This window comes from Spermophilus citellus (genome assembly GCF_964194105.1).
Source record: "Spermophilus citellus genome assembly, chromosome: 3".
NCBI classification, from domain to species: Eukaryota; Metazoa; Chordata; class Mammalia; order Rodentia; family Sciuridae; genus Spermophilus; species Spermophilus citellus.
This window is the reverse complement of record NC_138184.1, coordinates 54,568,439-54,587,600: the sequence shown is the minus strand read 5'-3', so window position 1 is coordinate 54,587,600 and position 19,162 is coordinate 54,568,439. Positions and strand designations below refer to the sequence as shown.

The 19,162-nt window shown below is 35.8% G+C and overlaps 1 protein-coding gene across 3 annotated transcripts in view; it reads left to right on the top strand.

Annotated features, from left to right (window-relative positions):
- Nucleotides 1-19,162, top strand: part of FHIT (fragile histidine triad diadenosine triphosphatase) — a 1,488,252-nt gene that overhangs the window by 41,224 nt on the left and 1,427,866 nt on the right. For 2 of the 3 annotated variants that reach the window (XR_014020926.1, XM_081285106.1), the window contains exon 2: nucleotides 6,517-6,565. The gene's annotated coding sequence lies outside the window, so the exon portion shown is untranslated. Of the gene's footprint in view, nucleotides 1-6,516; nucleotides 6,566-16,321; nucleotides 16,368-19,162 lie in introns of all 3 variants that reach the window. The other variant, XM_081285107.1, reaches the window with a different exon arrangement.

Below are 19,162 nucleotides of genomic sequence, written 5' to 3'. Positions count from 1 at the left end.
GCATAAAAATGAAAATCAGGGCTGAATTTATTCAGTGTCTTCATTCTTGTACCTGAATGCACAGACTCTTTCCTAGGTATGTAGATAATTGTTAAAGACTTAAAGGTCAATAACCAATCCTTCAACGTGGCATTTAAGTCAGGTGAGGTCTGCGGAACTTAACAATGGAGGCAAATCCCTCAGTTCCAGGCAATCTTCCCTTAGGCAAGGTGCGGTTGGATGGTTTCCAGTAATAGTTTTCAAATGGGAGAAGATGAATCACAATCAAAGCAGGTTTCTATATTTGGGAAAGATGTTTCTTTAAATTCATATCAGTTTTTAAGGGAGCTGGGTGCTGGACCATGGATTGAAGGGTTTGGGATTTGTAAGATTTGAAAACCAGGATAAATCAGTGTGTTATTGGCCTGTTCTGCTCTGCTTCCATGTTGATTTCTTTTAGGAGCAGCAGAAGCCCAAACCTATTTGGATTCATTTAAATCTAATTTATGTTTTGCAGAAGGTCATATGAAGGACATAGAGATTGTCTGCCCTAGAACAAACTGTGGGGGAGTTGGGCCTGAGGAGTGTAAGAAGTGGTGTTAACATTGGAGCTATAGGTGAATTTTTTTTTTTTTTTTTTTTTTTTTTTTTGTGGCCTGTAGTTTAGGTTCTTGAATTTTGGAGTCAAGAAAAACATGGGAAAGAGAGGGAGGCTTGAGCGGCTTTCCTGATTTTTGGCTGGAGCATGTACTTTGGCACAGGAACAAAAACTTTTGGGATTTGCTCCCACTTCGAATAATTAGAGCAAACATATGTGCGCTCACCGTGCATACACACCTACACACACATTTTCAGGCACCAGAGATGCACACAAAGACTGTAAAATCCATATGGACTTGTTTATTCAACAAGTATTTATTGAATGGGGGATGTGGATATAACTCAGTTGTAGAAGGCTCTTATGCTCAAGCCCCTGAGTTCAAGTTCTAGTACTGCCAAACCCCAACAACCATAATAATTGCTTCATGTATATCAAGAATGCAATAAAAAAAGAACAAAAGTATTTATTGAATGACTATGGGTGGTGGCATAGAATCAGGGGCTTGAAGTGTGTAAATAAGGTAGGTTGGTTTGAATAATAAAGCCCACAGGTTTTAAAGAGCTTAGATTCTAATTGAGGAGAGAAAACAAACACCTGAGAAAGTAATACTTTAAGGTGACAGCATGAATGTTTATTAGAAGATATTAAATGCTTAGCGTTAGACCAAAGCTTTATTTAAGACCAGTCTCCCTAGCTGACTTTTCCAACCTTCTTGGGAACCTTCAGGATTAGTTACCTTTTTCTCTTTCTCTCTCCCGTACATTTAGCTTCCTTGTCTTAAATGGACCACCTTATCACCCTGACACATGCTCAGGGTGTTTATGTTAAAAACTGTATGAATAAACCCTCTTTCAGTTCCCTGTCCTCCATTTGCTACCTATTTTTACACAGTCACTTGTCAAGATTGTCTTTATTCATAGTCTTCCTTTAATGACTTCCACTTCTTTTTTAACCTCCTCTAAAGTGCATTCTGTCTCCATTAGTTCTTGCTGAATTCCTCAGTGACTTTCATATTGGACATTTTTGGTATCTATACACTTGACCTTTCTGTGATGCTTGAGATTTTTGTTTAACTTCTTTGGCAGCCATTCTTTCTCTGTGTAGGATTCACCCTCCTCATCACAACTATTACATGTTGAACTTCCTCAAGAATCAGCTGTAGGTTCCTTTCTCTTTCTGCTGGATACCATCTCCCTGGACACCTATATCCATATTTACAACTGTCATTACTTCCTGCTTTTAGAGAGCTCCTCACTCTCTGGTCCCCTCTCTAAACTACAGACCAGCATATTTAATTGCTTACCTGGATGTTGTCTTTTAGATGTCTCAAGGACACTTCAAATCCAGTTTATCCCCAACCAGACTAGTGATTTTCTAGGACTCCAGATATGGACCCTAATGCAGTGGGATTTGGTCAATGGATTTGGGACTTGTTCAGCCCCAGTTAAGAAAGGGAAACTAACTAATTTTTAAACGTATTTTTAAAATCTCATTTTGAATTGCTTTCCATCTTTAGTGCAGTCTGATAAGAAAAGTTTTTGTATTTTTTGAGACCACCCTCATAGCCTAATAGTCATGTTTTTGCTTATGTTCCACAGATGCTTGTAAAGAAAGTTGAGGCGAATCGTGGTTTCCAAACATGATGACACCGACACATTTACCTAGTCCCATGTACTCTTCTTACAATGTGATTGGCTGTGCTTCCACTTGGAGATGTGTGTATCTTTCTTCTCTTCGTTTGAGCTAGGAGAGGGGTTTGTGGCTATGCTTGCTGACCAGTGAGTGCAGTGTAAATAGTGTTATGTGATTTTTAAGCCTGAGGCTTAAACAATACAGCATCTTCCTGTCTTTCTTGGAACTCTTGTCTTTGGAATTCAGTGCCATGTTTTGAGGAGACCCAAGACATGTGGGGAGGCCATGTGTGGGTATTCTAGCTGGTAGTCCAGCTATGGTCTTGGCTAACCCTCAACAATAGCTGGCAGATATGGGAAGGAATTAGCCTTCAGATGATTCTAGTCCCTAACTTTTAAGTCTTCCAGCTAAGGCCATGGGCATTGTAGCATGAAGAAAAATGGTCTTTCAGATTCTTGATCCATAGAAGCCATGAGAGATAATAAATTATTTATTTAAGTTACTAATTTTTGAGCAATTAGTTATGTAGCAATAGCTAACTTCAATTTTACCTAATATAAGTTTATTTCCATTAGCACTCTCATGGTTCCAATTTGCGTGGTGTATGGTTTTTCATACTTTTCCTTTAAAGCTTTCTTCATGTTTAGATGTATTTCTTAAAACATCACATAGCAAGATATTTTTTTTAAAAACCTGAACTGGCAAATTTTTAATTTTTACAGATATTTAATCTGTTTGTTCTGTTTACTGATGTATTTAAACTTATTTGAAATACTTTTTTTTTTCCACTTTATACTCACCTTGTTTTTCTTTGCTTCTTTCCCCCTTCCATTCTAGTATTCTCTGGAGAATTCACTTTATTTCATTTTATTTCCATCATTGATTTGGAAATTTCTATTCTTTTTTTGTTCTACTCTTGGTGATAACTCTTATGTGTTTTTAAATTAAAATAGAGAATACATACAAAATAATTTTTTTCTATTTCTTCAATCTTTTTTTCCACATTTTTATTGGTGCATCATATTTGTATAAGGATGGGATTTGTTGTTACATATTTGTACAAAATAATTTTTGAAAATGTACATACATACTTTAAAGAAAATGATAAACTGATCATCCCAATACCTTTTTCTAAGCCAAGAAAATAAAGCGTTATCCTATTCCAAAATGCCCCCAGTGCTTCTCACCTATTACATCTCCTTTCAAGATTGCCTTAATTCTGTGTAAATCATTTCTTTGCTTTTTTTTCTTGCCATTCATGTTGAATTCTAAACTATATGGTATTTGTTTTTGCTTTTTTGGAATGTTGTATACATGGAATAACATTATGTATGGCCCTCTATAATTTTTTTCTCTTACACCATTGATGCAGGTAATGGTTTCACTGATTTTTCAAATTTGTATAATATTCCATTGTATGAATCTTTAAAAATGTGTTTGTTGTACTGTTGACAGATGTTGTGTTGTTTTCAGCACTTTTTGCCATCCCAGCAAGACTTCTGTGAACATTCTTGTATGAATCTCTGTGAGCATTTGTGCTAGGGTTTTTGGCTTCACAGAGAAAGAAATGCTGGTTATCTTTAATAAGTGAATTAGCAGAGTAACCAGTATCTTTAGCAACTTAATCATATCTCTCTTCCTCCTATTTATTCTCCCTTTCTTCGTTCCATATGATTGTGGCAAACCACACAGTTTCACTTTATTTGCAAACCCTAAATATTAGTTGTTATTATCATTGACTTCCCCCTTATTTACAACCAGGGATTAATAATTATTCAGCAATAATCATTATTTATTATTAAATTCACTAGATTTACCACCATGTTTGCCAGTTTCTCAGTTTTTCAATGGCTTCTATTCCCCACTCCTTCTGTGTGGGATCAGTTCATTATTCAATTATGTCTTTTAGTATTTCTTTTAGCAAAGTAAACTATGTGAATGTTAACACTCCCCCCTCCACATAATGTCCTTATGCCTGTGCCCTTTTGGAATGGTAAGTTTACCATGGGTATAGAATATTGGTTGAACTTTTTTTCCCTTAGCACTTTGAACATGCTATTCCTTTGCTGCCCAGCTCTTACTTTTATGAATGCCATGATCTTTTGCAAGAAATCTTTTTTTTTCTTTTCCTCTCTGGCTCTTCTATCTTTGGTATTTCTTGGCTTCATTCTGATGTATCTGAAGTGTGACATGCTTGTATTTATCTCATGGAGATCTTACTTTGCTTTTTTTTTAAAAAATTTTTGTAGTTGTAGATGGACAACATTTGTTTATTTATTTTTGTATGCAGTGCTAAGTAAGGAACCCAGTGCCTCACACATGCTAGGCAAGTGCTCTGCCACTGGGCCCCAGCCCCAGCCCTTGGTATGTTTTTAAAGAGAAACCCTGTCTTCCATCCTCTCTGTTTATTTATTCATCACTAAATGTTGTTTAGCATATCTATGTGTTTGAAGTGGAAAGGGATTCAGCCTAATCTCCATGATTCAGACAAAAACCATTTCTGATTTCACAAAGTATAATATCTTGCTATTTTATCTATTCTTTCACAAATTATTGCATCCCATGTAATAAGGGTGGAAACATTTTTGATGCTTTTCCATGGAGAGGCCTTTTGTTCTGCATTAGTATTCTAAGATTTATATCATAGCCCATAAGTCTTACCTGTTCTTTGGTGGTCATGCATCAGGGATAATGAGTTCTTTGTTAGGATAGAGGAATATGGAGGGAAATAGCCCCATAAGAGCTAAAGCAGTCATTCAGGATATTGAAGGTATGTGTTGAGGGGGAAGAACCTTGGGAAAAAAAAGGAGTATTTGGTCATTCCCAACTACTGATCCTTTAGGAGATGTTGGAATCTAGCCCAGAATGAGGTAAAGGGCATGTTCCAATTCTGTTCATAGAACTACCATATGAGTAATGTTGAGTCCCTATAGAATCTGCTTCTTCAAAGCTTAAGTTATTACTATTGCTTAACAGTATCATTTCATAGTTCATGTTGATATGTGAGTGGTCAGTGCATATAGCATATTTTGGTCAGGGAGCTGAAATTAACAAGGAGAGATTTGATTGGAAATGTGAAGTAGCTTTCTGCTTTGCAAGTTTCTTTTGAGAAAAGACTGCACCCTACCTCGTGAAAGTATGTTGTGCCTGCAAGCACAGAGACCAGTGGCGATGTCTGGACTGAAGGATCAGGCACCTCATATAAACTGAATAGGCTCCCCCAAATAAAACTTTTTCAGGGAAGTGGAAATGGAACATGTGAGGCGGATGCAAAATGAATAAGAAAATAAATGCTTGGTCAGATTACATGTACCATACTAATGTCTAGTTTGATTTTCATGTCTACACTTTGTAAACCATTCCCCTGTTGAGATGTTCATGTCCTAAAAGATGTGACTGTAGATTTGTCTAGATTTGTGTGACTCTGTTCTGGACAGAAGTGTGTACCCTCTTAACACCTCAGAGTGGGAATTAAACTTCAATACATGAAGCCTTAGAAGATACTCATACTATATCCAAGCCATGAATAACTGTGTACCAGCCTATTTTCTATTACTAATAACATAATATCACAGACCAGACAAGTTATATAAAAATGTTTATTTTTCTCCCATATTTTGTATTGGTACATTATGGTCATACATAATGGTGGGATTTGTTGTTACGTATTCATGCATGCACATGATATAATTTGGCCAATATCATTCCCTAGTATTTCCTCTCCTCCCTCCCCCGGACCCTTTCTTCTACTCTACTTATCTCCCTTTGCTATTTAAGCACAAGGTCAAAGAGCCACATCTGGCGATGGGCCTTTTTGCTGGCAGAGTTTGGAAGTTGTGTACAGCATCATATGGCAAGAGACAAGCAGTGCAAGTGTCTATGTATGTCTCTCTGGTCTCTCTTCCTCTTCTTATAAAATTATCAGATTCAATCATGGAGTTTCTGCCCTAATAACCTTGTCTTACCCTAATGACTTTCCAAAGCTCCCATCTCTAAATACTATAAACAGTTTAAGTTTCCACCCTCTTAACACCTCAGAGTGGGGAATTAAACTTCAATACATGAAGCCTTAGAGGATTCTCATACCAAATCCAAGCCATAGCAGACTGTCTCTTATTGGTCTCTTGGGCAGGGGATATGAGGCATAATGGTTTATTTGATTACTGATTTTATCAATGGTTTGTTTGATGGTTATTTGATACTACATACCATGAAACATGGAAATTCTATTTAGAAACATGGAAAGAAAACATTTTGTGTTTTACTTGTGAACTCCTCAGTTTTTTGTTTCTGTCTTTTTGTAGCTTTGAAACTCAGCAAAGAAGGGAAATCCATCCAGAACGGTCTGTAAAGGTAAGAGTATTTATTATATGGCCTTGACAAACATTGCCTTTACAATATTGATTTTTCTTTTATTCAGAGATTTAAACACTTGGATTAAAGATATAGCTGACAGGACAACTTCCTTAACCACCTGCTTGTCCTCCCTCATAGGCAAAAGTGCTGAGCAATAGTTAGCAGAGAACGGGAGGAAATGAAATGATGTGCTGAGGGTAGCCAAATGCAGTGGTATGCTTGCTGACTTTGGCTTTCTTCTCAGCAGTTAAGACGTTCCAATGGAGCTAAGTTTACTAAGATTAATGCTAGATGGAAAAAGAATGCACTTGTTCCATTTCTGGTCAATAGTTAAATAAAACCAGCTGGCCAGATAAAGCATTTAAAATAAAATGCAGAGTGGCATTTCAATTGGGTTGGATGAAATTTATCATGAAAGTCAGTTGTGCAATTGCCTGGTGGAGCTAGTATTGTAGAAAAGAGAAAGCCAGCCAGGTTGGTGTAGCTAATTGCATTCTACCCAGTCACTCTGGATCTTAAGTGAATTACAGGAAATGAACTTCCAAGTTTGAGCAATGGGAAAAATACCTATTCAGCCTTCTGTGAAACATTACCATTGAGTTGGTTTTTACATGGAAAATGTAATTGTTTCCTCTTTGCTAGGTGTATTTATAAGCACACCTCGGTACAGCATTGTTCTTTGATTCATTGTTTAATTTCTGTTCTGCATGAAGTGTTTTAATTTAGAGAATTCATTGTGGGGAATTATAGGGCTGCCGTTTCATCAAGAGTCTTTGGTGGCCAGGGTGAAATATGCCATAATTTTACATTTGTTTTCATCATCAATTATGTTTTTGACAATTTTAGGTTTTTTTTTCTGTCATTTTTATTACAGCAATCATGACCATGACCACTTTAGTTAAAGATGAAAAAAGCCATTTTGATTTACCTTATATTTTAAGTTTTTCCTAACTTTATGACAAATCTACTTCGGTTTGAGAGTAAAGAAGAATTTTACAGAGATATTGGAGAAACCCCCTTTTGAATAATCAAACTGTGAGTCACACAAACTCTCATTTTAAGAGTTTACTTTGGGAGGGCCAAAATCTGGTGCATGATAGCTGGTTCGTTTTGAATTTTGCTATAATTAGTAACTGGCTATTAATGTAGAAAATACTATCTTAAGAGGTAGATACTTATTTCTAACCATTTAGATTATGTATCTCTGGAAAATTGCACCACTTCTTGGAATAAAGCAGTACTTGGTAACTCCTAGAAATAAGTGCTCATGACATATTGGAGTTAATGGTGATGTAGACATCTTGAAAACTTTGTGGTCTTTATAAATAGCTATGGTACTCATATTCCTCTTGGAGAGTGTTTTCACATTGACACATCTGTTTTCCCTACTTCAATGAAAATCCTTTGTTGCCTTGGTACTCTTAAATCAGCCATGAGTTTAGTCTCCAGTTGGATAATAGACCACGGACAAATTATTCATTCTCTTTGTATATCAGTTTCCTAATCTGTGAAATGGAGATAATAATGTTGTCTGCTACATGATTGTGTTAATTAAATGAGTTATTATGTGTCAAGGGCTTATAACATGATAAGTGGTTAGTAGATGTTAGCTGATGCTCCTCTTGTTAATATTACTATCATCATCATCATCATCATTATTAGCAGTAGCAGACCCAGAAGCATCCTTATGAATTTATTCATTAGATATTTTGAGAATTTTATTCTTTGTAAAAGCTTCAGGATAATGTTTTCAAAATGAGTTTTTTATTACCAAACAAGAGCAAATCTACTTTATCTTTAGGAATCAAATGGAAAGGAACTTTCAGGTAATATGGGAAGTAAGACTTGTAGAGATGAAGAGTTCTCAGTTTGAAATTTTGTAGGCATCAAAGAAAACACCTTCTTTGGTTGTGTGAGGTCAACTATTAATGTAATTTTAGGAAATTATAGTCTTAAGAAATCCATGATCTGCTGCTAGTTAGATTCTTAAGGAAATTTTGAGGAAAGGCCTATCCTATATTTGTTTTCCCTTTATAGCACTTTTATTTCTTTTAGAGATGGTTAGTTTAGTGGAACTGTAATCAGAAGCTTAAACTTAGCCTCAAGCTTGGTTAAGTGGATGTTCCTTCTTTGAATTTGGATCTTTAGCTAAAGGTTTCTTCTTTGTCCTAGATGGATACTCTGATCTGATAATATCTGCTATGAGATCCCTGTTTCCTGGCCTTTATGTCCATATTGGTTATTAATGGTTTCCAAACTTATTTTCTAGTCTGCCATGGATTTGCCCTTTAACAGTCCTTTTAAAATTAGCAAATCCGTTTCTGTTGCTTGCAACCACAGAACCATAGCTGAGAGAGTAGTTTATACATTAGTGAACTAGATTTAGAATAAATGGATATATTTGGAGGTTACTTTCTTCCGTTGTAAGTAGCTGAATTTTTTGCAATAGATTACTAAGAATGGAGAGTTCTCAATTAGACTTTTAAAAATGAGCTGTTTTGCTGTACTCCCTACTACTCCTGTATTTGGGACATAGAAATCACCCTTGACTGCTTCTCAAATTCTCAAAGGATATGTAACTATACAGGAGTGTGGCCGAAAGAGAGAAGCAAAACAGAGAAGATATACCTCTCAATTTTGGTGAACTTGGTCTTTTTGTGGCATGGGGATTATGAAGGGGCTGTGATTTTCTTATATTTGCTCCAGCATCCCCCAAACAATTATATTCTTTAAATAGTGTCCTAATTTCCCCCAATTTTTATTTCTTTTGAATGTTTTTTCCTCCACTGAACACTTTCTTTTTATGCTTTTATTAGTGCATTATAGTTGCATGTATAGTTGTGTTCATTTTGACATAATCATCATTGCATGGAATTTAATTTACTCCATTTCAGTCCTGGTGCTCCTACCACCTTCCCCCATGTCCTTGCCCTGTTCCCCTTCTTCTATTCTACTAATTTTCTTCCACTCATTTATTTATTTTTAATTGTGATCACCTTCTTTTTAAAAAAAATCATTTTAAAATTATTTATTTTATCGATTCTTCTTAGTTATACATGATAGTAGAATCCATTTTGATAGTATTATACAAGCATAAGATGTATCTTATTTTAATCAGAACCCCATTCTTGTAAGTGGGCATAATGGTGGGGTTCACTTAGGTAATTTCATATGTGTACATAGGGAAATCAAATTAGATTCATTCTATTGTCATCATTTTTTTCTTTTTTTATTCTAATTTGTTATGTAAAACAGCAGAATGCATTACAATTCATATTACACCTAGAGAGCATAAATCTTCATATCTCTGATTGTACACCAAGTAGAGTCACATACCTTCCACTCTTTCCCGGTTGCTCTCTCTAGAGTTCATCTAATCCATCTATGCTCCTCCCCACCAACCCCATTATGAATCAGTATCCTTATATAAGAGAAAACATTTGGCATTTGGTTTTGTGGGATTGGCTAACTTCACTTAGCATTATATTCTCCAGCTCCATACATTTACCTGCAAATGCCATTATTTTATTCTCTTTTAATGCTGAATAGTATTCCATTGTATATATATACCACAGTTTTTTTTTTTAACCATTCATCAACTGAAGGGCATCTAGGTTGGTTCCACAGTTTAGCTATTGTGAATTGTGCTGCTATAAACATTGATGTGGCTGTGTCCCTATAGTTACGCTGTTTTTAAGTCCTTTTGGTATAGACCAAGGAGTGGGATAGCTGGGTCAAATGGTGGTTCCATTCCCAGTTTTCTGAGGATTCTCCATACTGCTTTCCATATTGGCTGCACCAATTTTAAGTCCCACCAGCAATGTATGAGTGTGCCTTTTCCCCCACATCCTCGCTCACACTTATTGTTGTTTGTGTTCTTAATAGCTGCCATTCTGACTGGAGTAAGATGAAATCTTAGAGTCGTTTTGATTTGCATTTCTATAATTGCTAGAGATGTTGAACATTTTTCATATGTCTGTTGATTGATTTTATAACATCTTCTGGGAGGTGTCTGTTCAGTTCCTTGGCCCATTTATTGATTGGGTTATTTGGTTTTGTGTATGTGGGTGTGTGTAAAGTTTTTTGAGTTCTTTATATATCCTAGAAATTAGTACTCTATCTGATGTGCAAGTGGTAAAAATTTGCTCCCAAAATGTAGGCTCTCTATTCACCTCACTGATTATTTCCTTTGCTGAGAAGCTTTTTAGTTTGAATCCATCCCATTTATTGATTCTTGATTTTAATTCTTGTGATATAGAAGTTTTACTAAGGAGGTTGGGGCCTAATACAACATGTTGGAAATTTGGGCCTACTTTTTCTTCTATTAGACGCAGGGTTTCTGGTTTAATTCCTAGGTCCTCGATCATTTTGAGTTGAGTTTTATTCATGGTGAGAGATAGGGGTTGAATTTCATTTTGTTGCAAATGGATTTCTAGTTTTCCCAGCACCACTGGTTAAAGAGGCTATCTTTTCTCCAATGTATGTTTTTGGTGCCTTTGTCTAATACAAGACAACTATAGTTATGTGGGTTTGTCTCTATGTCCTCTATTCTGTACCATTGGTCTACCAGTCTATTTTGGTGCCAATACCATGCTGTTTTTATTACTATTTCTCTGTAGTATAGTTTAAGGTCTGGTATAGTGATGCCACTTGCTTCACTCTTGCTAAGGATTGCTTTAGCTATACTGGGTCTCTTATTTTTCCAGGTGAATTTCATGATTTCTTTTTCTATGATGAATGTCATTAGGATTTTGATTGGAATTGTATTAAATCTGTATAGTGCTTTTGGTAGTATGGTTATTTTGATAATATTAATTCTGCCTATCCAAGAACAAAGTAGATCTTTCCAACTTCTAGGGTCTTCTTTAATTTCTTTCTTTAGTATTCTGTAGTTTTGTTGTAGAGGTCTTTTACCTCTTTTGTTAAGTTGATTCCCAAGTATTTTATTTTTTTGAGGCTACTGTAAATGGGGTAGTTTTCCTCATATCCCTTTCAGAGGATTTTTTACTGATATATAGAAATATAATTTATGGGTGTTGATTTTCTATCCTGCTACTTTGCTGAATGCATTTATTAGTTATAGAAGTTTTCTTGTGGAATTTTTTGGGTCTTTTAGATATAGAACCATATCACCAGCAAATATGCTAATTTGAATTCTTCTTTTCCTATCTGTATCCATTTAATTTCTTTTGTCTGTCTAATTGCTCTGGTGAGTGTTTCAAGAGCTATGTTAAATAGAAGTGGTGAAAGAGGGCATCCCTGTCTTGTTCCAGTTTTTAGAGGGAATGCTTTCAATTTTTCTCCATTTAGAATGATGTTGGTCTAGTTTTAGCATATATAGCTTTTACAATGTTGAGATATGTTCCTATTATCCCTACTTTTTCTAGTGTTTTGAACATGAAGAGGTGCTTTTTCTGCATCTATTGAGATGATAATGATTCTTATCTTTAAGTCTATTGATGTGATGAATTACATTTATTGATTTCCTTATGTTGAATCAACCTTGCATCCCTGGGATGAACCCCACTTGATTGTGGTGCATTATCTTTTTGATATGTTTTTGTATTTGATTTGCCAGAATTTTATTGAGAATTTTTGCATCTATGTTCAGTAGAAATATTGGTCTGAAGTTTTCTTTCTTTGATGTGTCTTTGCCTGGTTTTGGAATATAGGCATCATAGAATGAGTCTAGAAGTACTCCCTCTTTTTCTATTTCACAAAATAATTTGAGGAGTATTGGTATTACTTCTTCATTAAAGGTAGAACTCAACTGTGTATCTATCTGGTCCTGGGCTTTTCTTGATTGGTAAGCTTCTGATGGTGTCTTCTATTTCATTGCTTGAAATTGATCTGTTTAAATTGCATGTATCATCCTGATTCAATTTGGGCAAATCATATGACTTTAGAAAGTTTTTGATGCCTTTGATATTTTCTATTTTATTGGAGTACATTTTTTCAAAATAATTTCTGATTATCTTCTGTATTTCTATAGTGTCTGTTGTGGTATTTCCTTTTTCATCATGTATGTTAGTAATTTGAGTTTTATCTGTCCTTCTCTTCATTAGCATGGCTAAGGGTTTGTCAATTTTATTTATTTTTTCAAAGAACCAACTTTTTAATTGTTTCTTTTGTTTCAATTTCATTGATTTCAGCTCTGGTTTTAATTATTTCCTGTCTTCTACTGCTTTTTAAAAAATATTTATTTTTTGGTTTTAGGTGGACACAATATTTTTTATTTTATATTTATGTGGTGCTGAGGATCGAACCCAGTGCCCTGTGCATGCCAGGCGAGCGCTCTACCACTGAGCCACAACCCAGCCCCTTTCTAGTGCTTTTGGTGTTGATTTGTTCTTCTTTTTCTAGGGCTTTGAGATGTAATGTTAGGTCATTTATTGACTTTTTCTTCTTTTAAGGAATGAACTCCATGCAATGAACTTTCCTCTTAGTATTGCCTTCATAGTGTCCCAGAGGTTTCGATATGTTGTATCAGTGTTCTCATTTACCTCTGAGAACTTTTTAATTTCCTCCTTGATGTCTTTTGCAACCCATTGTTCATTCAGTAGCATATTGTTTAGTCTCCAGGTGTTGGAGTAGTTTCATTTATTTTATCATTGTTTTCTAGTTTCATTCCATTATGCAGGGTAGTATCTCTACTTTTTTGTATTTGCTAAGAGTTGCTTTGTAGTATAAGGTCTATTTTAGAGAATGATCCATGTACTTCTGAGAAGAATGTGTATTTGCTCATTGAAGGATGAAATATTCTATATGTATATATCAGTTATTGATTATATGTATTATGGAGTTCTATAGTTTCTTTGTTCAGCTTTTGTTTGGAAGATCTATCCAATGGTGAAATACATGTGTTAAAGTCAACTAGAATTATTGTGTTGTAGTCTATTTGATTCTTGAACTTGAGAAGAGTTTGTTTGATGAACACTGATGCTGCATTGTTTGGAGTATATATATTTATAATTGTTATGTCTTTTTGGTGTATGATTCCCTTGAGCAGTATGTAGTGTCCTTTTATATTCCTTTTGATTAACTTTAGCTTGAAGTCTACTTTGTTTGATATTTGGTGGAAAACCCTTCTTGCTTCCTTAGTCCATGTGAGTGTATGATTTTTCCCAACCTTTTACCTTCAGTCTGTGGATGTCTTTTCCTATGAGATGAATTTCTTGGAGGCAGCATATTGTTGGGTCTTTTTTTTTTTTTTGATCCAATCTGCTAGCCTATGTCTTTTGATTTATGAGTTTAGGCTATTAACATTCAGGATTATTATTGAGACATGATTTGTATTCCCAGCCATTTTTATTTATTTGACTTGACTTGGTTTCTCCTTTGATTAGTTTTTCCTTAAGTGTAATACCTCCCTCTGCTCATTTACATCATTGTTTTCATTTCTTCTTCATGAACTATTTTGCCAAGGATGTTCTGTATGCAGGCTTTATAGTTGTAAATTCTTTTAACTTTTGCTTACCATGAAAGTTTTTTATTTCACCATCAAATCTAAAGCTTAATTTTGCTAGATATAAGATTCTTGGTTGGCATTCATTATCTTTCATAACTTGATATATGTTGTTTCATGATCTCGTGGCTTTGAGGGTCTGGTTTGAAAAATCTGCTGAGATACGAATTGATCTCTCCCTCTATGTTATCTGATTCCTCTCTCTTGTGGCCTTTAATATTCTATCCTTATTCTGTATGCTAGGCATTTTCATTATAATGTGCCTTGGTGTAGATCTGTTGTAATGTTGTACATTTGGCATCCTGTAAGCCTTTTGAATTTGATTTTCCAATTCATTCTTCATGCTTGGGAAATTTTCTGATATTATCTCAGTGAAGAGATTGTGTATTCCTTTGGTTTGAAACTCTGTGCTTTCTCCTATCCCAGTAACTCTTAGATTTGGTCTTTCTTTTCTTTTTTGAGAAAGAGAGAGAGAGAGAGAGAGAGAGAGAGAGAGAGAGAGAGAGAGAGAGAGAATTTTTTAATATTTATTTTTTAGTTTTTGGTGGACACAACATCTTTATTTTTTATTTTTATGTGGTACTGAGGATCGAACCCAGTGCCCTGCGCATGCCAGGCAAGCACGCTACCGCTTGAGCCACATCCCCAGCCCTCAGATTTGGTCTTTTGATGCTATTCCATAATTCTTGTATGTTCTGTTCATGGTTTCTTACTATCTTCACTATGTGGTCAACTTTATTTTCCAGATTATATACTTTGTCTTCATTATCTGATGTTCTGTCTTCCAAGTGATCTAGTCTGTTGGTGATGCTTTCTATTGAGTTTTTTATTTGTTTTGAAAATCCATTTCAAGGATTTCTGATTTTTTTTTTTCAGAGTTTCTATCTCTTTCTTGCTCTCCTATCTCTTTGTTGGAGTGATCAATTTTTGCTTGTATTTGCTCATTTAGGTCATTCTTTAATTCACAATCATTTTAATTATGAACATTCTGAACTCCTTCTGACATTTCATCAATTTTGCTGTCCATGGGTTCTTTTATTGTAGTACCCTGGTTTGTTTGGGGCACTTTCCTCCCTTGTTTTTTCATGTTGTATTTGTGTCTTCCTTTTTTGCTGTATGGATCTGAGATATTACAGTTTCTACACTATAATCTTGTAGTATCCATGCAGATTATCTGTACCTCACCTTTATGTTGGGCTTCCAGACACTGCAGGTGTCCCTAGATGAATGCTACTTCAACTAAAGGTGGTGGCGGCAACAGTGGAGATAACTTGAGATAGCAGTGGAGGTGCCCCAAGATGGGTGCAAAGTCAGAGATGGGGCTGAAAGGATGGACCTTACACTGTCTTTGGGATGCCTGCTCTGAGATGCAGCTGCTGCTAGGCCCTGTCTGTTGTCAAATGTTAAAGGCAACTGTGTGGGGAGGGCTATGGTGTTAGCTGCAGTGTCCCAAGTTGGAAGTGGGTTAGGCTTGGGCTCCCAGGTGTGGGGAGGGGGTGGCGGATGAGGACCTACCCTGGGGCTGGGTCCCATGCAGGTGTGCGGAAGCAATCCTGTGCTGGAGCCTGAGTACCTGCAGCTGTCTGCTGGTGGTGGGATGGGCCCAGGCCTTCCCTAGGCTTGGGTCTGGGCTGTGCCTGAGCTTTGGAGTGGGTCTTCTGGTCCGAGGATGTGGTCCTGTGCAGGAGCCTGAGCTCTGGCGAGTGTCTGCTGGCAGTGGGATGGACCAGGCCTTCCCTGGGCCTGGGTACCATGAAGATGGATGGAGACGGATCTAGAAACACCTTCTTTTTGATGATATATAAAATATGATTTACTAAAAACTCCATTCCTTCTGTCCCTGACATTATTTGTGATTTCTTGAGAATGGAATGGGCAACTGTTCTCTATTTTCCTTTTTGTCTTGTTTGTTGACTACTTCTGGGTTCTGTGCAAAGCCTGGAAAAAAAGCTGGTTAATGATTTTTTCACAGGGACGTCAATTTTATTCTTCTACTGTGAATAAGTAGCATGACAGCATTCAATGGTGGAAAGAACTGGAGTATTAGGAAGCATACCTTCTGGTTTTGGTTCTGCCACTCTCTAGCTTTGTGACTCTGGGCAAGGTTCCTCTTTCCTTAAGGTCTCAGATTCCTCATCTGTAAAGTCAGGATAATGCTTGCCCTGTGTACTTCATAGGACTGTTTTGAGGATCACATAAATATAATATATATACAAGTGCTTATCAAATTATCAAGTGTTACATGATATCAGGTATGATTGACTATTTCATACTTATTTTCTAAACAGATGAAAAACTGGGAGCTTATTTTATGAGACTGAGTACAAGAAAGAGGTAAATCAACAACAACTCTGCATAGTGCTTGTGTTTGATATTCTCTGTTCCCTGTGCTTTTCTCTATATAGAGCTGTGTGCCCTAGGAGGCTAAGCTCTGTTCTAGCATCTCCTGGGCTCCATTGATCACTAGTTTTTCATTACAGTTCCAGTGGGAAATACTGGATGACGATGTGGGAATGCAAAATTGGAATTATTTCCTGACTATGGGTTGGCAATGGCTATGCTCCTCTAAAGGAAGGCCACAGTACCTGCCCAGGGCCCCTCTTCTGCAGGTGCAGCCCTTTCTGCTATCTGGTATTTGCTTCCTCCCTTTGCACATTTATAGTTCACAGTTACAATTTTTGCTAATTACAGGGTACTAGACCAATTTTTAATGGTTTCCCTTAACCCTGTAATTATGGTCTCCTCTGGGTGAACTTAAGTTACACTGGATGAAGGTACCGTCTCCTTCCTGCTGCAACCTTGATTTTACAATGGAAGTTCTCTCTTTATCTTCTTTTTTGCCATCCTTAATTCAATTCTACAGATATTTTAAGGAGATATATATATATCTATATATATATCTATATATATATATATCTATATAGTGTGTTAGAGACAAAGGATGTGTTTATTGGACACTTTTAAGAATTGGACATTTTGTGGGCATAGTTGGAAGAATTAGATCAGTCTGTTTTCAAAAAAGCAATTTTCGTGAATTGAAAAACTTTGAATCAACTCCAGTATATAAGAAATACAAGACTGTACTTTTAAACAGTATGAATTATCCTTTAAAATTCATTTTTATTTTGATAAAAACAATGTATCTACATTAAGTAAAATAATATTTTGAAATAATGCAACATTTATTCCCTTTTTCTACCTCCCTCCCTCTGTTCAGACCTTTTCCTTAAAATTGGCAACTTTGAATTCTCACACTTCTGGTGTTTATCTCTCTACTTATAATAATGTGCTTAAATTATTTTTTCCTAATCTATCAATTTTAGTAATGACTCTCTGGCACACATTCTACCACTTCTGGTCCCAACAGCCTCCAAATATATCAAAATTTTTGTTTAAATAGATAGTATTGGTATTTTTTCCTACTGCTTAGTCAAGTTATCTGGTTGGTTGTGTTTCATATAAACTTTTGTCTATTTTGGAATTAATGTATGCTTTTAAAAGATTGTTTACTTTCCTACTCAACTCCCTTATGAAGTAAGTGACAATAGCATCTCATTTGTATAGCTGGGTCATAACTAAAATTTCCATTTTATTGATGTGGAAATTGAGGGTGAAAGATAAGTAGTTTGTTCAGCCCATGGATAGGAAGTGTTAGAATTGGGATAAGGCACCAGCTAGTTTGTCTGTAGAGTCTATATTCTTTAATCAAGATGTGTTTTTTACAAATATTTCAGTTGTTATCCTAATGTCTATAGTTAAGAGAAATAGGTGGGTTCTATCTTCAAGGCCTGAGATGGGGACCAAGAATTTGTATTTTGAGGACTTCTGTTCTACCCTTACCTTAATTATCATCAACACCAGAGTGATTACCATCACCACCACTATCATCATCATCATAATAATCACCATCACCATTAGCATAACACATGACTATCTTTCTCAGTGTTCTCAGTAGCAGAATAGAAATCCTTATGTTGAAGCAGCAGTTTTTTGACCTCATAGGTGAGGTCATAGTGGTGGATGATTCGGGTAATGATTTGTATGGCCATTTTTTAAGTTTGACAGGTGCTTTGGTAGGAAATGTGTCCCACAGAAGAGGACCAAGTTTCATATCAGCTAGCTGCTGCTTTATCTGGTACAAAAGCTACAAAGAATTTTGTCACTGTATTTAACTCTGTTCTTAACCCTGACCTTTAAGGACACTCCCCACCCCCACCCCAATTCCCTGAAATGACATATAGGGGAATACAAAACTTTAGTAAAAGCGAAACTTTGAAGTCTTTGTTCTGTTTGATTTCCATCCCTATCCTCCATGCTTGTGGCATTTCTTGTTTATCAGACAGGAGAAAAGCAGTAAAATTTGGCCTGGGGTTTTCTCATCCCTAGGTGTGAAATTATTTCAAAACTATAATAATAATACTTTGCATTTCTATGGTGATTTTATTTGAAGATCTCAAAGTGTTCCTTGGTGTTAATAGAGCTTTGCAGCACCCTCTGAAGTAGGTAAGTATTATTAGAGAATATTTCCTCCAAGAACATTTTCACTTCATATCCCATGTGTGACTTGAGAATGCTTTTGTATTATTTGGGAATCTCAACTATTTAAAGTGCCATACATACTGGGCATTTCTTTTCTTTATATTCAATGTTCATTAATTTCCAGCACATGAGGGGAAATGAAGTAGTTTCTCATAAGTGGGTGTGACATTATGTAGAGGGAATTAAAAGTAGTCTGTGATTGCCTTTTATTTGAATGTTTTAAAAATATTTAATAGTGTTCATCAACTATAGAACTTTCTGTTTTACAGTTAGTTTTTCTTTTTCAAGGTAGCACAATTTATAGCAGTGAACATATTGAATACCTAAAAGGAACTTGGCCTGCCTGGGACTGTGGTGTCTGCTGGGAGCTCAGGACATGTCAAACCAATTAAAAATTAAAAAATTGAGTTTGCATTCTGATTTAATTTTGAAAAGGACATTTTGAGTGTTGCAGGCATGAATTTTAATCATTCATATGTGCATGCTTGATTATATATTTTTTTCCCCTCTGAATGTTGCAAAGTTCCATCTTGTTTGAGGTTTCTACTCAGTTAGGGTTATTGATACAAAAGTGCTGCAGGTTTGCTTTA